Genomic DNA, 22,122 nt, shown 5'->3' with positions numbered 1-22,122 from the left:
ACGCAACTTATTTGCCTTATAATAGGAGGGTATGGGCAGAGGTTGCCAGGACATCAATCAAAGAAATTGTTCAAAAGTAGAACGCAAAGACGTGGTACGTCTCTAATTCACAGGCCATTTTATCGCAACAAAAGCATAAAATTGGGGGACAAGTACGCTAGCAGAACCATATTTATGCACGAAGGATGGCACACCTTGTACCACAACCAAACTTTGTTTTCTTACAGAAAAACCTGGTAAATTATCGATGTTGTATGCAGTGTATAGGAATTCCTTCATGGCTTCAAAAAGGTTGCGATCGTACAGACAATTTGGTTGCTTAAATTTTGTATCGCAAATTTTCAAGGAGTTCATGAATAGGTTGCAATTTTTTAGCAAAGGCATTAGGTGCGGGCTATGTGACTCACGGTGCTTGAATATTGCCGAATTCGAATTTTCCTTTGAGCAGAAAACAATACTTTTATTCAAAAATTCTAAGCATCATACAAAAATTACCAATTTTTGCTAAAAAATTTTATCCTAAGAGCGACATTTAGGTATGCACTTCAAAGAAAAAAAACTCGGGTTGTTCAAGTAACGTCTGTTGCTCGTTTGTGAACAATACTTGTCAAAATGACAGCCACGTATGTCTTCTCTGATGCATTGGTTTCTATCGTTTTCGGTGAAGCACCTTTTATCCTTTCACTCATTTGTCTTCGGGAGACATGCTTTATATGTGGCCGTGCATGTGACATCTTCCGCTGCATTCAGAATGAAGAAAATATGAAGAAATTGGCACTACTTATCTTTTTCTCCATCGTTTCTGCTCTGCTGTGAGTACTTATTATACCTATAATTCTTGTTGATGCGAAAACTCAAAACGTGAAATGAGCACCTGATAACTATACAACTTTACACATCCAGATCCTAGCCGCTTCATCTCGTTCGCAATGCATGAACCCCTGCACCACATTACGTCACCCATTAAAATCACGAAGTTCAGCAGCCCGCATTTATCTTCTATTGCGCTGGGCCCAGCTAAAACGTAAGGACCCTTAAAATTTTTGATCGGCAATACCGAGTATCGTAATATTTTATTTACGCACAGAGTACGTGCATTATATATATATATATATATATATATATATATATATATTGTAATGAACAATTGCAGCAGGGAACGGTATGTGCGGAACCATGGCCAATCTACGCGCGGGTATGTGCTGCGGACCTGCAACAGTCATCATCAGTGCCTGTCTGTGCGTCTTGCAAGGTTATCTCTGGCTTCGCCGTTTTTTGAAGAGACTGCTCTTCCTCGCCTCTCGCTTGGACAACTGATCGAATTAAACACCATTGGAAGTGGTGGAGGTGCGGGGTAGCTGGGTGACACATTCAGCATACGTCAGGGGACCGGTTAATGCAGCCGGTGAAGCCAGGGGAAGAGCAACAGTAGCTACCTGGGGAACAGTAAGGGGAGCAGGAGCTGCTACCACTTGGCGCTTAGTTGGCAGGGCCTCGGTGACCTGTTCCCGGATGGTGCGCTGAAGAGACGAAGGAAGGCATGAAGGCGGTGCCTCCGTCCGCTGGCGTGGCTCTTGAACGAACGGCACAATCGATAGTTGGCGTGCTACTTCCTCGCGGACGAAGTCCTTTATCTTTGTCTCAAGTGAAGAGTGCTCGGAAGTGAAAGTCAAAGCGGAGAGTTCTGCATTTGTCCCCAGAGATCGCCGGACCAGCACTCGTTGCCTGCGCAGCTCATCAAAGCTTTGGCAGAGGCTAACGACCTCCGTCACGGTCTTCGGGTCCTTGGCAAGCAACATAGTGAAAGCATCATCATCGATGCCTTTTAAAATATGCTTCACCCTATCTGCTTCAGACATGGCCACGTCGACGCGCCTGCACAGATCTACAACTTCTTCGCTGTAGCTGATGAAATTCTCCCCCTGCGTCTGAGCTCTTCTGCGGAGGCGTTGTTCTGCTTGTAGTCTGCGTACGGCCGGGCTGCCAAATGCTTGAAGGAAGCGGGTCTTAAAATCGCCCCATATTTTGAAGTCACGTGCGTTGTTCAAAAACCACGTCTGAGCCAATTGCGTGAGATAGAACTCGACGTTGCTTACCTTGGCGGGATCATCCCACTTGTTGTGAGCACTCACCCGCTCGTATGTCGACAGCCAATCCTCAGCATCATGATCGCCCTCGCCATTGAAGAATGGGGGATCGCGCTGACGGATGGAACCAGCGCAGATGATCTGTGGCATCGCTGGTGCTTGTTGATCAACAGCGTCAACAGGGGTAGTGGGCATTGGGAGCCTGCGGCTTCGAAGCTCCAGGATTCGTGCTGGTTGACGTTGAAACCGCACCTCCACCCTGTGTTGGTTGTCGTCCCTAAAGGATCCCACGTGACGACTGGCCCGTTGGGCCCTCCGCTTACAAGAATATGACATTCGTGTTATCTATCGGTCTGGACGCAAGCATTCTGATGCCGACGCACTCTCGCGCTCCCCTGTGCCTGTTGATGCTACATGCATTCACACAACAGATCCCCCATTGTCATCGCTGACCCTCACAGACATGGCCTCCCAACAAAGGAAGGATCCATGGATTGCTGCAATCGTTGACTTCTTGTCGCCAGCTTCAAAACGAAGTCCGTCTAGGTCCATCCGTCGCCAACCTGCCCACTTCTCTATTCGAGACAACCTCCTCTACCGACGGAACTACATGTCAGACGGTCGGAAGTGGTTGCTAGTGGTGCCACGTAGCTTACGAAAAGAGGTGTGTTTCGCCCACCATGCGGATCCGCAGTGCGCCCATGCAGGAGTCCTGAAGACTTATACTAGGCTGCGCCACAGGTATTACTGGAGGGGAATGTACGCCTTCGTGCGCAAGTACGTTCGCGCATGCCCCGAGTGTCAACAACGCAAGACACCTGCTCCGAAGCCAGCTGGCACACTGCAGCCCTTGCCGTGCCCCGTTCGTCCATTCCAGCGAGTCGGTATCGACCTCTACGGCCCTTTACCACACACCCCTTCTGGCAATCGCTGGATCATCAGGCTGTAGATCACCTCACGCGCTACGCTGAAACAGCCGCGTTGCCCGCTGCCGCTGCGCGCGACGACGGGGGATTTATCCTCCGTTCTCTTGTTCTACGCCACGGTGCACCCCGGGAACTGCTCAGTGACCGGGGGCGGGTATTCCTCTCTGAGGCTGTTAAAGCGCTTCTGACCGAATACAACATTGTGCATCGCACAACGACCGCATATCATCCGCAAACGAACGGGCTCGCCGAAAGGTTCAACCGTACGTTGGGGGACATGCTTGCGATGGACATCGCTTCAGACCATTCGAACTGGGACGTGGTACTCCCCTTTGTGACGTACGCATACAACACGGCGGTACAGAGCACAACGCGTTTTTCCCCTTTCTTTTTACTTTACGGCCGCAAACCTTCTTGTACCATGGACACTATCCTACCATACAGCCCTGACGCTTCCGAACGCCGCCATCTTTCCGAAGTGAGGCATCATGCCGAGGAATGCCGACAGCTTGCCCGTTCGTTCACGGCAAATGACCAGGGCCGTCAGAAGCAGCATCATGACCAGAGCCACTCCTCGCCCACTTTTCATGCTGGTGATCTAGTTTGGCTATGGATACCTTCTACAACGCCAGGTCTTTCTACGAAGCTGCTTTGCAAATACCACGGCCCTTACCGTGTCATCAGTTCTCCATCACCTGTAAACTACGTGGTTGAACCGTTAACTCCGTCAGCCGATCTCCGCCGTCGTGGTCGCGAAACTGTTCATGTCAGCCGTTTAAAGCGATACTACGACCCTCTCGTCCTGGACTCGCTGTAAGTCACCAGGATGGCTCCTTCTTCGGTGGGGGGTGATTGTAATGAACAATTGGAGCAGGGAACGGTATGTGCGGAACCATGGCCAATCTACGCGCGGGTATGTGCTGCGGACCTGCAACAGTCATCATCAGTGCCTGTCTGTGCGTCTTGCAAGGTTATCTCTGGCTTCGCCGTTTTTTGAAGAGACTGCTCTTCCTCGCCTCTCGCTTGGACAACTGATCGAATTAAACACCATTGGAAGATATATATATATATATATATATATATATATATATATATATATATATATATATTGTTGCGTCCTGTCAAACAGGGGCGCAGAGAGGTTGTCTTGGCGAAGACGCAGGGGCAAAGTATTTATTAGGCGAGGTGCCTAACTTGCCAGAGGAAACACACAAAGAGCACCGGTTGGTGGCTAGCAAAATGGTGACCAAGAACCGAGCACAGGAGCCGCTAGCTAATGCGCTCCTTCGTCGTCCTCTGCTGTGCCCATCACACGGCACGTACCCACGCGAGGGATTAGCATGTCTGTCCTACTTAATGCTCTCATCCCACAGACTGGCACGTGACATTACCCCCTCTCCTCAAAAGCATCGACTCGATGCTACGGTTATGCGCGGAAAATGTAGTCCGCTGCTAGATGCATTGCGTGATCTTCCCGAGAAGTACTGCTTCATGCGGACCACATGCACAATTTCTGGGCGAGATCGGGAACGTCCTGCGGCGCTTGGGCTGGCTGGAGCGACTTCGTAGGTAACATCGCTGAGCTGTCGTAACACCGTGTACGGGCCAAAGTAACGCCGCATAAGCTTTTCCGAGAGTCCCCGGCGCCTAACTGGAGTCCACACCCAGACCTGGTCCCCAGGGGAGAAGGTTGCATGTCGGTGGCGAAGATTGTAGCGAGCGGCGTCACAACGCTGGTGCTGTTGTATTCGCTGGCGTGCCAGCGCGCGTGCTTCTTCGGCGCTACGCACAAACTCGTGAAGGGAGCCGGCTTGGTCGTCGTGGGTATCGGGTAGCAGCATGGCGTCAAGCATTGTGGAAGGTTCCCTTCCGTAGACAAGTGCAAATGGCGTCATTTGCGTCGTCTCTTGTTGGGCCGTATTATACGCGAACGTTACGTAAGGCAAAACTGCATCCCACGTCTTGTGTTCCGCATCGGCGTACATACTGAGCATGTCGGCTATTGTTCGGTTCAGACGTTCTGTTAAGCCGTTGGTTTGGGGGTGGTACGCGCTGGCCTTTCGGTGGGACGTGCCGCTCAATCTCAACACTTCTTGCAGCAGTTGCGCCGTGAAGGCCGTTCCACGGTCTGTAATCAGCACTGCCGGTGCGCCATGCCGCAGCACAATTCTTGTTAGAAAAAACTGCGCAACCTCAAGCGCTGTAGCCCGTGGTAGCGCCTTCGTTTCGGCATACCTGGTTAGGTAATCCGTGGCGACTACTATCCATTTGTTCCCAGTTGTGGAAGTTGGAAAGGGGCCGAGCAAGTCCATGCCAACTTGTTCAAAAGGCGTTCTAGGAACCTGAACGGGCTGCAGAAGTCCGGCTGGCCGGCCGGGTGGTGCTTTCCGTCGCTGGCAGTCCCGGCAAGTTCGTACATACTGCCGTACGGTGGCCGATAGCTTCGGCCAGTAGTACTTCTGCTTGATCCGTGCCAGCGTACGTGTGTAACCGAAGTGACCGGCGCTAGGCTCGTCGTGACAGGCCAGCAAGATTTCATTCCTGAGAAGGTTGGGTACGACAAGCAGGTAGTTACTCCCACTCGACGCGAAATTTCTCTTATAGAGAACGTTGCTCCGCAGACAGAATGAGGACAGTCCTCTGGCAAATGCCTTCGGCACGACGGTAGTGTGGCCTTGTAAAAAATCAAACAGCGATCGTAGTTCCGGATCTGCGCGCTGCTGTTCCGAAATGGTGGGTGCGTCCAGAACTCCGATTAGCGCGGCATCGTCGCTGTCGTCGTCATCGGCGGGGGCAAGGCCAACAGGAGCTCTTGAAAGGCAGTCTGCGTCTGAATGCCGCTTGCCGGATTTATGTATGATGGTCATGTCGAATTCCTGGAGTCTTAGGCTCCATCGCGCAAGACGGCCAGTAGGATTCTTAAGATTCGTGAGCCAGCAGAGGGAATGGTGGTCGCTGACGATGGTAAAATGACGCCCATAAAGGTATGGTCGGAATTTGAGGAGGGCCCAAACAACAGCAAGGCACTCTTTCTCGGTGGCCGAGTAGTTACTTTCGGCCCGTGATAGTGTCCGGCTGGCGTAAGCGATGACTTTTTCGGCGCCGTCTTGCCACTGGACGAGAACAGCGCCGAGCCCCACATTGCTGGCATCCGTGTGAACCATAGTTGCGGCATCCTCATCGAAATGAGCCAGCACAGGTGGTGTCTGTAAGCGCCGTCGGAGCTCGTCAAACGCCTCTTGCTGTTCATCACTCCAGATGAAAGCTACGTCGTCACGTGTGAGGCGAGTGAGTGGGGCCGCAATGTGGGAGAAGTTCGCTATGAATCTCCGGTAATAAGAGCACAGCCCCAGAAAACGCCGAATGCTCTTTTTGTCGGTAGGCGTGCAGAACTTCGACACGGCATCAAGTTTATCAGGATCCGGGCGTACGCCAGCTCGACTGACAACGTGACCGAGAAATAGTAGTTCTTCATAACCGAAGTGGCATTTTTCTGGTTTCAGTGTCAGTGCGGCAGATCGGATAGCCTGAAGAACGGACGTCAATCGCTCCAAGTGCTCTTGAAAGGTCCTGGAAAACACGACGACGTCGTCTAGGTATACTAAACACGTTTGCCACTTCAATCCAGACAGAACCGTGTCCATCATTCTTTGAAATGTTGCAGGTGCTGAGCACAAACCAAAAGGAAGAACTTTGAACTCATAAAGCCCGTCGGGAGTAACAAATGCGGTCTTTTCACGGTCACGCTCATCGACTTCGATTTGCCAGTATCCGCTCTTTAAGTCCATTGACGAAAAGTAGCGGGCATGTCGTAATCGATCGAGTGAGTCGTCTATTCTCGGCAGAGGATATACGTCTTTTTTGGTGACTTGGTTCAGTTTGCGATAATCGACACAGAATCTCAAGCTACCATCCTTCTTTTTGACCATGACGACGGGTGACGCCCAGGGGCTTGTCGATGGCTGAATGACGTCGTCGTCTAGCATCTGGTCCACCTGCTGCCTTATCGCATCGCGTTCTTTCGCGGACACTCGGTAGGGGTTCTGCCGAACCGGTCTTTCATTTGCGGCAGTAATTATTCGGTGTTTAACCAACTGGGTTTGGCGGACGCCCGACGTCGACGAAAAGCAGTCCCGGAAACTGTTTAAGAGCTCAGAAAGCTGGCGTTGCTCTGTCGGCGGGAGGTTGCGGTTAACGTCGATTTCGAGCTTATTTGGCACGACGGCTGACGCTTTACACTGTAGAACGAAGCAGTCCATTGCGTTGTCGATGTCTTCGAAGACGGCAACCGCCGTTCCCTTGGCGACTTGTCGACGTTCATTGGTGAAGTTTGTCAGCAGTACCTCCGCTTCGCCGCACGCTAGCATCAACAGGCCCCTAGCAATGGCGATCCCACTTTCCAGAAGAAGGGGACTCAAGACCTCGGCAATACCAGGGCCGCTTAATAGGTTATCACACCTAACGGAAACAAGCATGCAGGATCTTGGTGGTAGGCTAACTTCGTCACCGACAATTCGCAGGTGTATGGGTCGGTTGCCGGTACGTTCTGGTGTGTTATTTTTCGTAGAAAAACTCACAAAGCCTTCGCCGACGTCGATTACCGCATCATGATCGCGCAAGAAGTCCATTCCTATAATAAGCTCTCTGCAGCACTCCGGAAGGACGACGAACGTACCGACGAAGTCAGAGTCACCAATGCGTACCCTCGCGGTACATTTTCCGACAGGCGTCATTAGGTGACCCCCGGCAGTCCGAATCTGAGGTCCATCCCATGGGGTCTTGACCTTTCTGAGCCTGTCAGAGAGTTCCCGACTAATTATCGAGTAGTCCGCCCCGGTGTCCACTAACGCGGTCATTTCGTGTCCGTCGAGAAAAACTGTAAGTTCGGGCCGCGCGTTCACGTCGACGTCGAAGTTTTGGGCTGCCGGTTCCCCAACTGCCGGCGGTAGAGGGAGGCCTTCGGAGCTTCGACTACTGGCAACCTTGCCTCCCAAGGTTGCGTCATCTAGTTTCCCCGCGGTGGCGTTGCAGACCGCCGGATAGGTGGCCCTCCAGGAGTGCGGCGGCCGGGCGAACCTTGGGGAGCTGGGGACGGCGAACGCGATCGGCGGAGTGGTGCTGTAGCTCGACGCTCGGCGAGGTAGTCAGAAATGCGGACCGGTCTTTCTCCGAATTGGGGCCGAACAGCGTTGGGTGGGAATCCAGGCAGTCCAATTTCACGGTAGGGGCACCGGCGATAAATGTGCCCTGGTTCGCCACAGTGATAGCAGAGCGGCTGGTTGTCGGGAGTTCGCCAAAGGTCGGTCTTGCGTACTTGGGGACGATAGTACTGTTGCGGACGTACCGAAGAGTTATTACGAAACTGCTGTTGGGCAGTAAGAGGGACTGTTTGCTGTGGCCAGCATTCGGCTGGGTGCGGCGGGTGGTATGGGAGAAGCGGCGCGGCAGGTCTAGTGGTTGCGGCGGGAGCCTGGACAGTGAGAGCCGTGGCGTAGGAAACTGGGCATGGTGACGCTGGCTGCGCTGCTGGTAGGGAAATCGCGTTGCGAATTTCATGGCGCACTATGTCGGCGACGGAGGCCTGTATGGGCCCCGATGGGATGATGCCGCACTTAGCGAGCTCTTCTCTCAACACCGCGCGGATGAGATCCCGAAGGCGGTTGTCGTCATCCGTGGCTATGACAGCAGAGATGCTCGACGATGTTTTGGCGCCCATGCGGTCGTATTGTCGGGAGCGTTGTTGTAGTGCCCGCTCAATGGCAGTAGCCTCGCGGATGAATTCTTGGACCGTTCGTGGCGGATTTCGGACGAGGCCGGCGAAAAGCTGTTCTTTTACGCCATGCATAAGATGGCGTAATTTTTTACATTCTGCCATGTCTGGGTCGGCTCGCTTGAACAGTCGGGCCATGTCCTCCGCGAACATAGCCACACTCTCGCTAGGTTTCTGAGTCCGTGCTTCCAGGAGACGCTGTGCTTGTTCGCGGCGGTCGGCATTGGCGAATTTCGCTTGAACCTCGCGACGAAAGTCCTCCCAAGTGCGCAGGCTCGCTTCCCAATTCTCGAACCACGTCCTTGCACCGTCCTCAAGAGCAAAATAGGCTTGTTGGAGCTTTTGGGTGGCACTCCACTGGTTGAATGCAGCCACACGCTCGAACTGTTCAAGCCAGTCCTCAACGTCTTCGTAATCCTCTCCGTGGAAGTGGGCGGGTTCGCGCGGCTGCTGAAAAGTCACCGTAGTAGGCATTGCCTGCGCCATTACCTCTGGCTGAGAAGCGTGCCTTCTTGATGTAGACTCCAAGAGAGGGCCCTCTTCTGGAGGAAGGCCGAGTTTCCGGCGGCTACACCGATGAACCGGAGTGTGGACGGGCGAAGGTCTCTCGGGGCTAACGTCCGGGGGCGTACGGGGCATCGGAAGCACCCTCCACCAGTGTTGCGTCCTGTCAAACAGGGGCGCAGAGAGGTTGTCTTGGCGAAGACGCAGGGGCAAAGTATTTATTAGGCGAGGTGCCTAACTTGCCAGAGGAAACACACAAAGAGCACCGGTTGGTGGCTAGCAAAATGGCGACCAAGAACCGAGCACACGAGCCGCTAGCTAATGCGCTCCTTCGTCGTCCTCTGCTGTGCCCATCACACGGCACGTACCCACGCGAGGGATTAGCATGTCTGTCCTACTTAATGCTCTCATCCCACAGACTGGCACGTGACAATATATATATATATATATACATATATATATATATTATCACGAAGCCAAAAACGACGCAGTTGTCTTCAAGGAAAACAAGTTTATTGGAGCGAACTTATGTGCTCTCCTAATACTCATGCGGCGAAGCAGTAGTCAGCAAGTGACGTGCGCAAGCAAGCGTCGGGGTTTTGAATGCCGCCGCGTCTCCTCTGCAGGCTTTTATCTTTCGGCGAGAGTGTTTCTGGAACCGTTCATTTACATCGAGAACATTGTAAATCAAAGAAGATTATTCTGGGCTAGTGACATTAGGGCGAAACAGTCTGCTTATCTGAAAGAGATAGCCCGTACGGCATAAAAAATACGGAATGGAATAAATAAAAATAAATAGAAAGGATAACAAGAAACCACAGTCACGCGGCAGAGCATGAGAAAAAAGAGCCAAACAAGAAACAATCAGAAGAAAAATATTTTAAAAACTTTAAACTAACAAGGTAATTCCCCCATCCCCCCTGGCAACAGGGGTGAAAGAGTGGTCAAAATAAGATATGCCCATGCACGTGTTTGACATCGGCAAAAAAATGAGTCACGCGGAACGAAGAAGAGAAGGTCCAAAGAAGATATGCCCATGCACACAAAGGGCGAACGCCTGCCCATACACACCCGTTCTAAGAATCAGGGTCATGTAATTGAAACATGAGACACTTGGCTTCTGTTGGTGGGAGGCAATTGTCAGCGAGGTATTACTGCCGCAACAGCCCGAGAACCAGCAGCTGCCACTGCGGAGACGCCGCGTTCAGTTCCGTCGTCCGCATCATAAGAATACTCTGCGGTCTCACCTGACGCCGATACGCACGTGACCGGCCATTCACGTCCACGGAACCGTCGATACCGCCAAGTAGCTAAGCAGTTTTGGTGAGTTTTGCGTGCCGTGGCAGATAACACTGACGTTTTCAGGCACAATTCCTACCTTCAACTACATCCATTTTACGCCAAAGATGTCGAGGTATGGCTGGCTCAGGCCGAAGCATTTTTCGCCGTCAGCGGCATTGCCAGAGACGTTCTCTAGTGCAAACTGCTGATTTTAGCCCTGCCGACGGACCGCATATTCAGCATTCGCCAAACACTGCTCGCTGCTCCGTCGGTCCAGTATTTCCTGCTGAAGCAAGCGATTCTCTCGCCCTCTAGCATCCGGCAACATACCTCAGTACCTGGGCCGGCGAACTCATCGTCGACTCGCATCCCAGCAACCCTGACTACCCCTAAAATGTACGTGCGTGATCTGGTTCTAATTCGTCTCTCGATCCCGTACGCCGAAGAAGTCAGGCATGCATTCCCCGCTCTGCCCCGGCCACATTCCCGACCACACCCACGGGCGAGGTTTCTCCATATAAGCGCCCACCACAAGTGGACACATCCCAGCCAGGCTCCCTACCCGGCTCACACCTAGGGCCTAACAACATGCCCAGTGCGCCCCCCAGTCATGACAGTGTGCCATCACCGTCGTCGGAGACATCGGCATCTGTTCTCTGTTCCGCATCGCCTGCTAATTCCATCATCACAGCACCCACTGGGACACGCGCCCGGAACGCTGACCACTGTATCTCCGCTGATGCACCAGAGCGCGCGACGTCCTCCACCGAGGAGAGACGTTTTGTGTGCTGCCATCTCGAATCCAACTCGTCGCCATTCACCGCAACGAACAAGCAGCCCGTCAGCAGTCAGTGATAGCTGGTGGGGAATAACTTCCTGAGGGCACGACCTACGGACAGAAAGCAGACTCCAACATCTCAAGGATTGATAACTTCACTGCACCTGCAAAGTTTCCACCTGTTCTCCAACGCACTTGCCTACTCAAGCCTGTCGGAACGGCTATGACACAAACAAGAACGACGGCTAGGACGGCGCACCAGCGAGTAATCTGCCGCGATCGCAAACAACCACTGGCAGGTGGCTGCGGTCATCAGTGCCGACACAAACACACGACAAAGCAGCACCACGTCAGGCACGGCGGCCAAACGACAACCCTTCACTACGACCGTCCTCTACTGAAGGCTCGTGTTAAGATGTACCGATGTCCCCCCCAGGGTGTTCTAAAATCAGTAGCATCAATGTATTGCGGTACGAAGCACCCGGCACCCAAACAGTCACGTTTTATCACCGGAGACCCGTCAGTGCTTCTGTGCGACACCCTGTTCAACCAGAAGACCCTGCTTTCCCTCCTCGACTAGTCCTGCGTCCGGTGACTCGTCCACCACTCAGCACCCTGGGAAAACCACCCGAAGTAACGACAAACCACCGGAGAGGTTAAACGGCCTAACCAAGACTTGACACAACTTTCAAATAGTTTACAGCATGCCGTTCTACTCTCTCTGGGACTGTGACTTGAATGAACTTGTATATAATGTACAGTGTACATAGGACATTTTTGTTCGGAATATTTTTCTCATTTCTTGCTCGTTCTCTCGCGTCTCAATACCGCCAGCCAACTGGAGGTGGGGTAGGTGCAGCAGCTGAGCCGCGGCAGCCGAGCTCGCGCCGCCGGAACACTCCATCGCGTGACCTCAGATCCTGCCCCGAGCCGGGAGCCACGAGGAACGAGTCACGCTGCCGGCAGTTGGAATCGAGACACCTAGCTGGCAGCACCGCGCTCGCACTGGACCACGCAGTACCACCACCGGCGCCATGGCTCGCCCGTCTCCACTGCTGTTCGCCTTCTGCTCTTCGCTCGGCACTCCTCAATAAATGAAGGCGGAACGTCTCTTGACGTCCCTTTCAAGTCTATAGTGCACCTGCAAACCTGTAAAGACATTGTAATTATTCAGCAAATAAAGGCGCGCAGTCGTGTTACTAAATAAAATTTACGACAGTCCTGAGACTTCGTTATACGCGATGATAAACATTTGTCATTCTGTTTGACGCGTATGAGTACTGTAATTGAGATGCAAGCAACCATGGTGTTGCCGAATATTGGTCCGGGCAAAATAATACGCGTGAAAAATGAATTTGAATCTTGAAGTCGCTAACCGAAAATCCGTTTAGCTCAAAATAGACGAGCGATTTTTCACGTCGAAGAGTAAAATCATACAAGGCTTCGTTCACTGGTTACCGTGATCGTGGTACTTACAATTCCACTACACTAGCGAACTATTAGCCACAGCATCACTTGAAAAGAAATAGTATTTCTAACACTTTATACCCCCATTAACCTTCTAGACAACAAAACACGGGTAGTTTTTGAATGCACTCACTGCTGTCTAGGGTAGAGTGTTGAGTCATTACTTTTGCCCCTACGCCGTCTTCTTCAAGATACACAAGCGCACTCGCTGTCCATGCCTTGTTTAGTTGGTTTCAGCCTCAAGAATGTTGAATCTTGATGTTATTGATGTATATCCAATTTTGCCTAGCGAGTATCGGTACTAATAATTCCCGTTCATTTTATGTATTTCAATTAAACATATATCTGTTCATCACACGTGTTGCAAAGATTGACTTCCATGCCGTGGGCTAAATTGACGCAAACTGCGCGTACAGTGAATACGTTTGTATGGAGATACGTCAACACCTTCATATCGCGCAAGTTAAACGCCGCAAAAAAACTCTTCGCACTCTAAAGTCTCTCGCACACATATGGCTTACGACCGTGTATAGGTGAAAGAGGCCACTTGTATAAACAACGAAATATCGTCATTTCGACATTCATATCAAAAATAGATGCCAAGAACACAGTCATTCTGTTTACTGGCGAATGAAGGAATCCAGGTGGCGGCATAAGAAATCTGTAAACAATTCAGCCTGCTGCATTGTTAAATCGCAGTGTAAAAAACTACTAAAATTGTATCACTCAACACAAATAATTCAAGTTAAAAATGACAGTCACTTCAAGAAATCCCGAATTCTTTTTTGTGTCAGTTCTTTACCTCGAGGTACAAAGGTAACTTGTGCAGGCTTCGGCCACTAGTACACCAAGACAGTTTGCGTAGAATTCCTTGTCTGATTTGTGGGACTGCAAACCGCATAATAAAAACCGGTATATTTTTTCGCAACATCAACCACACAAAATTGTTCCGGTTTACGAATAGGGCGCCCGAGCGTCATTTATATCAATCCACCTATCTCAATTTCATCATCGTTCAATAAATTTATTAACACCTTTTACGACGGTTCTCACCTTCTAAAACGTTGCTGTTTCTTGAGTTGGGTTTTCCTGCTGGACAATCCACTGATTTTTCTCTCGTGTCGTTTACAGATAAAATAACACGATTGATTCTGCAAGATGCGCTGGATCCGTACATCTGCTCAAAGTGTTTATTTTTTAATACTTGTAACAATTTAGTAGCTTCAATGCAATCAGTTGTAATCGCAGGACCAACATTAGCACATGTAGCACTTATTTCCTCCGGTCAACAATCTAGTTTTTTACGAAGGTTAACTAAGGCGTACCACAAAGTTCTATTTTAGTCCTCCTTCTTTATATGCATCAGCGACGTAACTAGAAGGCCTCATTTAAGACCATTCTCTCTAGAAGGCCTCATTAGAGCGAAGCCAATAATTAGGACTTCGTCAAAAAGTAAAAAACATCTAATGTCGGCTATCTACATTACGCCTAGTAGCTAAAATACAGCAAGCATGTACTGTATATAGAAGAAATAAGGTGCCATGGAATACAGGAACAAATAACGCCCGCAGATGTTATAATTATAAACGATAGTATCTCCCAATACACCTGCTTTCACAGTTACTTCGATTGTTTCTTTGCGTTCCGGTGTAATACCTGTATAACTTATACCGCTCCATTAATCACGTTCAAAGTCAGACAACACAAACATTAACATAATAGAGTAGTAATGCTAATCTAGAGCTACACAAGGCTAATTTATATGCAGTAATGCTAATTCATTCCAAAGGAGGTACATTACACCAGTGTACCAATCAACTAAACACAAAGTGTGGTCACATTCACTTCGGAAGCACTGAATAAGAAAATAACGCAAGGTTCAGTTGAAACACTACCTTCCATCTACTAAAATTAGCAATAACTATACCAAACACACATCTTGTTTTAGGCAGTTGTAACCTGCAACAGCTTCCATAGTGAAATAAAAGTAGTGAGCTTTTTCAACACTAGGCTTCCAACGTTACGTTATGACGTTTACAGCCGTATACGTATTTTTTTGCTGTTTTGAGGCGGTACTTTCGTTTTTGCGCTCTTTTTTATACTATTCCACTTGCTCTCATCTATAATAAATAGTCACACTTTCTGCCATGGCCTTATTTTAACTGTATGCTTACGCCATGTGAGGGAAAGGGTTTTGGAAGGAGGGTTGGTTGGTACTGTGAGTGCAGTCATTACAAGTCCATTTAGCACAACGTTTACAGCTCCACCGGCGGTCTATCTTCGCAGGGCAGAGTCACCTTGTGATTTTTCGGAGTGCAAGAGAGGAAATTGCAGCTTCGCAGCAATTGTTTGTATTATCGTTATTTAAAAATACAATGGTTTTGAGGTACACCGATATGCAACGGAGACAAAATCTAATTGTGTTGAATACATTTTGCCGGTGGCTCAATTGGGGTAGTAACGAATTTTTGAATTTTAATAGAGACGATTTATCTGAAAGCTGTACCAAATGAAAACACCTTTTTCACACTTGCTTGTTTGCGTCACGTACTACGAAAACAAATAAGATAGCAGTGGTGTGATGATGTTTACCATTGCCACCTAGGAAAATCATAGACATTGATGTGGTCAGTCGTCAAAAAGAGAGACTAACGTTCACCTTGTGTATTGTGCTGCAGGTGTCTAATGAAATCGGCAGTTCTTTTCGCCGGTACTACTTATCTATTTGATCAAGACCATATAAATTTTCCGAAGCAATAACCCCCCAAATATTCATTGTTGTAAAGTATAATGTGCATTATATTTTTTTCTAATGGGAGTAGTGGTGTTTTTCTTATTGTTGTAGATGTTGAACTTGGAAACGCACGGCTCGGGTTCCGAAACAAAAGCATTGCGAACTACACTTTCAAAGATACTCTTAACAGAATTTTCGAATAGAAAGCCAAAATGAAGACGCCTATTACTTTGGGCTCTCAGTTCATAAATGCTTTATTTCCCATATGAAATGCGCTAAGAACACCTCTAGCACTACGTAAACCATTTGAAGAATGCAAAGTTAGCAGGTTGCTTTAAAATACAGTATCGTTTATTTTGGGAAGTATAAAGGGTTGCGAAGATACGCGGTAGTTTGCCCTCGATGATATTCTGCTGGTCGGGAAGATTTCATACAAATGCATTCCTTGCTGAGTATCATAAGCTTCAGTAGTAGCACATATAGGAAGGAAGCCACGACGTATTAAGACACGGTTTTTGACGCAAAATTGTGTTCTCTCTTATTTTGGGTAATACAGTAATTGGCAAAACATAGAAACTTTATTTGGTTAAATAGATTATATTTTTTCCTATTCAACACTTCGAAAAAGTTTTCGACATGTTTTAAAATACAAAAGTTTATCACTCTAAAAAACAAAGCGTGGAACTCAATAAATAAAAAACGTATTTGTGTAACTCAGAATAAAGGGGGGAAACTTTACGCCAACATTATATCGTGGGTACACTGTGTCCCTGTATAAAAACGCAATTCCACCAAAAATATGAAGCTCGGCGTCACTATGCGGAACCTACAAGAGACACTTGGATGAAGGGTCGATACAATTTAAATTTTTTGCTGCATATTGCAAATAGATCTGAAGACAACGATATTGAACAAATCAATGGGTGCATACGACGCAATACTGACAGCTTGTACGCATGGCGATATGTCTGTGAAAAATCAAGAATAACTGTGTTTTGACCCAACATACTGTGTCCTTTCTGCAGCGCTTATCAAGCAATGCCCACTCCACCACCACACGAATGTGGTAGTTTGGTAAGTACACCTGATAAAATATTTCACGGAAATATCATCTATGCTGTTTTCATACATCTAAATATGAATATTTAACCCTTTGATGGTCGAATTTTTTCGCCAAATGCGACCCCCCCCCCCCAGGGTCGATTCTTTTATTGCTGATTTAAATTCTTCGGATAAATCTATTTCGAGAAAAAATAATGATCGTAATTTTTTGGGGGGGTGGCCATAAAGTGACAAAAAAATTGTGTGTGTTGTTACATATATGTGGTTTATTCATAAGTAACACAAAAAAATTCAAAACAAAAACGAGAGAGTAACAAGCCGGCAGCTTTTGAGTGAATCAAAATCAGATAGACATCAGTTTCGCGGGCGCAAAAAGCGGGAAGCGCCCGGAGGACGATGCCGAAACCAGCCCTTGCGCACGCGCGGGCGCGTGCGGGCGAGCGCGGCCGGAGACGCGGGCGATAGACGGCCCACCGCTCATAAAATAAAAAAAAGGGGAAAAGAGGCTCTTTAGTTTCGCAAGCGACCTTGGTCAGTGACAGGCGCAAGAAGCGAGGGGCGCCCAGGCGCCCACCGGAGAAAAAAGGCTCATCAGTTTCGCAGGCGACCTTGGTCTGTGACAGGCGCAAGAAGCGAGAGGCGCCCAGGCGCCCGGTGGGCGATCCCCAGCGCGCCCCCTCGTTAGCGTATGCGCAAGCGGTACCCGGCGCGCCGCTGAAGTAAATCATCAAAAAAAAATAAAAAAAGGGCCATCGGCGCAAAAAAAATTGACGTATTTCCGAAAAGTGGCAGCAAATGGCAAGCAAGAGAAGTTGGCGGGAAAGGTGCGCTTTTTAAAGATACAAGCAATGCGGTACATGTACGTCATTGATCATTTTGAAGGTGCTGATGCCGTACATGTACGGCCGTGACCCTCAAAGGGTTAAGGCAATTAGAAGTGCGTGATTTTTCTCTTGCACGTATAATTTCCGCAACGAGAAACTGAAATTTCGTGTAGTTAACAACCGAAGGTGCTTCACTCCATTATCCAAAATTTAGAAAGCAGTATTCTTGTACTCCAACTTTCCTCTAAACACAGGGGTCGAAAGTGAATTACAATATTAATCATCACTAGGAAACGGTGCCATTACACTTAAAATCATTATACCAGAGTAAGCGTGAGGCCTAACGACAATTAAGAAACAAATAGCGTTATTAGAACAACCCTTGCAGTTTAGAATGCACGACACATATGTGTGATGCACATATATACAGAGCGCAACAGCCTTGTCTATAACACTCGAGCGGCGTGCCGCAGGCTGCACGGGCGACGCCTATCGGCGGCAACGATGTGATACGGGGTTCCAGATAGTGTGCATGAGCTCGTGCGCGGCCACCCTGACATGATCAGCTTGTCTTTGTAGGCGGTTTTGGCCGACGCTGTTACAGATGATGCTTTGGCCGCCGGGAGCGCTGTTGGCGGCACCGCTCGTGAGGCACCCGTCGCTGCTTCGTCATTGTTCCTGTCGTGCGTCTGCGCTCAGAAGAAAATGCCGCGTCATCGTTCTGTAAAACTGCAACGTGTAAGCGCGCGTTGCAGGCTGCGAGTTTATGCGCCGGTGTTGATAGTCCGTCGACGGCGGCGGCAGCTGCATTTCCTGGAGCGGCTTTTATCGTTCAAATGGCCCTGCTTGGAGGTGAATGACCGCACTGAACGCAGAGTGAGCGGATAGTTGTGCGCGATGACGGAGCGTATTTTATCGCAAACAGGGAAAGAGCTGCTGGAGACCAACACTGTTACCATGATAAATTGATGACAGGACGAAATGGAATATTGTGATTAGGATAACTATAAGATAAAATGAAAGTTTATGTCTTATCATTCCTTCGACCGTCACAGTCCTTGAGCGATGACCGGCAGTCAACATACGGCGTATAAAAAAGATCCTGGACGCCACCACGGAATTAAAGGCCATTAGAGCGAACCAGCGGAAGATTTCGATGAGATGACGACACTGCGAATTAAGGAGGATGAAAAAGATAATGAGGACTAATAATTGTAACTGAAGGGGAATGAAAGTGAAACAACAGGAACAATAAGGAATTGGAAGACAATAACAGGAATCACTGTGAGTTAAAAGCAAAATAGGTTAAACAAAGTGGATAAATGAGTGAATTAGGGTGACCTAAAGGGCATAAGGGTGAATGAACCTAATTGGGCGATATGTAGGTGTAGTAACATAAAACCAAGCGAATTACGATGAAAAACAACGCAAATGAAATTGAGAGGAATGAATGGAAAAGAAGTAAATTAGTGAAACAAGTTATTTTAAATGCATTAAACACGAACCAAACTGGGGTCGGATGAACCGAAGTGAATTACAAAGACAAAAAAAACGGAGAGGAATCACTGCTAATCAAGCCGAATCAGAGAAATGTCAATTGAATCAATGTAAATTGAGCTCAATCACTCAATTAACGTGTATCGAAGTGAAATAACAGGAATCAATGCATAAACACGAAACAAAATTGAACTGTTACTGTTTCACGGAAATCCCCAAGGGAGACAAGGAAATTTAAGATTAAATGTGAATTAAGAAAAGGGAGAGTAATTAAATAGCGTGGCGAATTGGCCCGGGTTAGTTGGGATGGGATTAACAAGTGGCAATGCGCATGATTCCGAGTCCGAGTTAATTAGGAAGGAAGGAACAGAAATTAAAAGAAATCATTTGAAATTGTAAGAAATCAAAGTAATTTGGAGGGAATGAATTGGCGAATTAGGACGGAAAGATGTGAATTAACTGGAACTCAGTTGTTGAAATTGAACCACAGGCAAGCACGACACAAAACAAAAAAATGAAGTGGGAATGCGAAATAATAGGAAATAAATGAGTGTGACCGATTTAAAGTGGATTAAAGCGGGTACTGAACGATTCAGGCTGTGTCAAACTAAACTGACATGAATAGAACTGATTCAAAGCAACCAAACTCTAGTTCAGCTGGATTTACGTAAATTAGGATGGAAGAAAAATCAAATAAAGACCGATCAATGTGAGTTAAGAATAATCAAGGGGAAATAAATCGCAGGACGAAGGGTCTTAGGTTATATCAAAATAAATTAAAATGAAATGAAGTGAGTAACAAGAGCAAACATGATGTAAGGTCCATCGAATTTAGGTAGGAGGGCAAAGTAGATTAAGAGGTGTCCAAGCGAAATTAAAAGAACCAACGTGAATCTAAGAATAAGACTAAGAGGCTAAACTTATATCAAAGTGAAATTGGAACAATAAATGTTAAATAACACGAATTAGGGCAGTCAGATAGTGTAAATGTGATCAAAATATTGGAGCGTATGTCAAAGTGAATTGGGAGTAATAACTGCGGGATAAACTGAATTAGGATGTCAGAGAGTGGAAGTGTGAGTGAAATCATTAAAATAAAAGTGATATTCGGTGTATGTGAGTGTTTGAAGTCGGTCACTCAGCAAATTAAAATACACTACCACAATATTGTAGTAGTCGAGTAAGCAAATAGATGCGTTAGTGGGCAATATAAGCGGAGGAATTCAAACGGGATGACTGAGCAAAATGTGGGGAACACTAAGTTCATCAGGGAATTTCATTAAGACGATGAAATAAATAATAGAAATAAAAGAAATACATTTTAATAACGAGAACTTGAGTACGTAAGCAGAACCGACAAACTATGTAGTAATTCAAAGAGAACCTGGCGCAATGTAAATCTTTTGCATGTCCTAGATGCATCGCTAGTCCGGCTGTTCCCGTAAATTTGCGTTTCTAATACCCTACGAGACGGTGCATTTTTAATACCCCTTTTATATTCATTAAAACACCGGACTGAGGAACACCTGGAATATTAAAAAGTATGAAAGTAATCCTTTTGGTTAGTGCCAAAACAATGTGCAATCGAGGACCAGTAACACACTGGGGACACCCTGTCTTCGGAGTGGTAACCTGGTCGACTCTTGCGAAGTGCTCTTGTTGCTGAAGACGCTTTCGCCGTGTCGCCACGTGCGTGTACAGCATACAAGAAAAGCTGAGGGAAACATTTCTTTATACTTTTGATCAACCCACTGCCTATGCAGACATTTCTTCTCGATGAAGAAAATAAATAATCAATAAATAAATAAATCGTTCAATCAATTCATCGATCAATCGCTCGACCGATCAATTACCCGATCGATTAATCAATTGATCTATTCATATCTGCTTCTTGAGCAGTCCTTTCCCCTCAACGGAGTTTACGGACAATGGTTTAATTTAACTAGCTCCTTGTTTCGCCCGTGTTGCTAGTAAGGACGGCGGTGTCTTGGAGAGTGTGGAGAGGGGGAGCCAGGTTTTTTTCAAACCGACAGTGCAAAATTCCCCACGATCAATTTTTGTGGCGTGGCAAAAACTTTACGCTGACGAAGACATCGAGAGTGGCAATTATTGTTTATATTCAGCTTCATGGAAAATGGGCAGCCCCCGTAATGACATCACTTACGGTAACGGTGTCGACAGTAAGCGCGTAGGCTTTGACTAGCCGCAACGTGATATCTTTAGGTACCCTCCCGAGCAAACCTTAGCTCCGACGCAGTTATCCGGGACGCATGCTCGTCCGTAGCCACGAAACTCATAGTATTGAAGACATGGGGCACAAAGGAGTGCCGTTTTGGTAGGTCGTTTCGTTGTTGTCTAGGGTCCTTCCATAAGCTGTCTTGTAAGCTGTCAGGGTCCTTCCATAAGTAGCCACAAAACTGCACCCTGACTTCATGCAGATTTGAAGAAGTTAACGCGCCACTGTAGGTGACACTAATGGTTTGCATCAACATAAGGGCGCTACCTTCTGCGTGTGTTTACATATGGTTGATGATTTGTGTGCGGTGATGGACCGTCAACCGTCTACATCAACGCCAGCTGCAAAACTTAGTGGCCCGCGGTCTTGCGGCCTTAAAGAGGTGAGTGAGTGGGCCCCCGCTGCGAAGGGAGCCAAACTAATGGGCTACCCAGCGATGTCACTTTCCCACCGCGAGCGAAAAAGCGAACATACAACAGCAGATACGGCGGGAACAGGGAACGAGGAGGCACGACGGCGAAGAATCCGAGGCTACCACGATGACGACGAGGCGTCTAAAGCGCTGGACACATGCACGATTTGTACACGCGATTCGCATGCGACGGATCGTTACGACTGTTGCCACGACTTGTCGTACACGTGAATTTGAGACACATGACCCGATGCGCGTGTACGATGCGTCGTCGGCGTCGCTCCGCCCACTGTTTTTGCTCTATGGTCAACTACGACGATCGCTAAGCTGAATTTGTAGATTCCCCTTATTTATTCACAAGAAATGGATGAAGAAGGCAATCGTGAAGCGTTTTCTGCCTTCGCAAACAGTCCGCGCACACGCCGGCCGCGCCTGCCAGCTCGGCACACTCAGCGGCTCGAACCGGCGCAGACCACGGTAGCAACCGCTTGACGCTGCTCTTCTGAATCAATCTGATTGTTAAAAAGAAGTTCCACATGCGAGA

General features: G+C 48.1%; 1 long non-coding RNA gene across 1 annotated transcript in view; it reads left to right on the top strand.

Moving 5' to 3' along the window:
• Positions 1-454: 454 nt before the first annotated feature.
• The window catches only part of LOC144166078 (uncharacterized), a 46,740-nt gene continuing 25,072 nt past the window's right edge, over positions 455-22,122 (top strand). The window contains exons 1-2 of the long non-coding RNA XR_013321554.1: positions 455-812; positions 16,573-16,621. This is a non-coding gene — a long non-coding RNA (uncharacterized LOC144166078). The remainder of the gene's footprint in view (positions 813-16,572; positions 16,622-22,122) is intronic.

This window comes from Haemaphysalis longicornis, unplaced genomic scaffold (assembly GCF_048455015.1).
Source record: "Haemaphysalis longicornis isolate Haplotype H1 unplaced genomic scaffold, Haemaphysalis longicornis Haplotype H1 scaffold_16, whole genome shotgun sequence".
Lineage (NCBI taxonomy): Eukaryota > Metazoa > Arthropoda > Arachnida > Ixodida > Ixodidae > Haemaphysalis > Haemaphysalis longicornis.
This window is presented reverse-complemented; position numbering and strand designations above follow the sequence as displayed.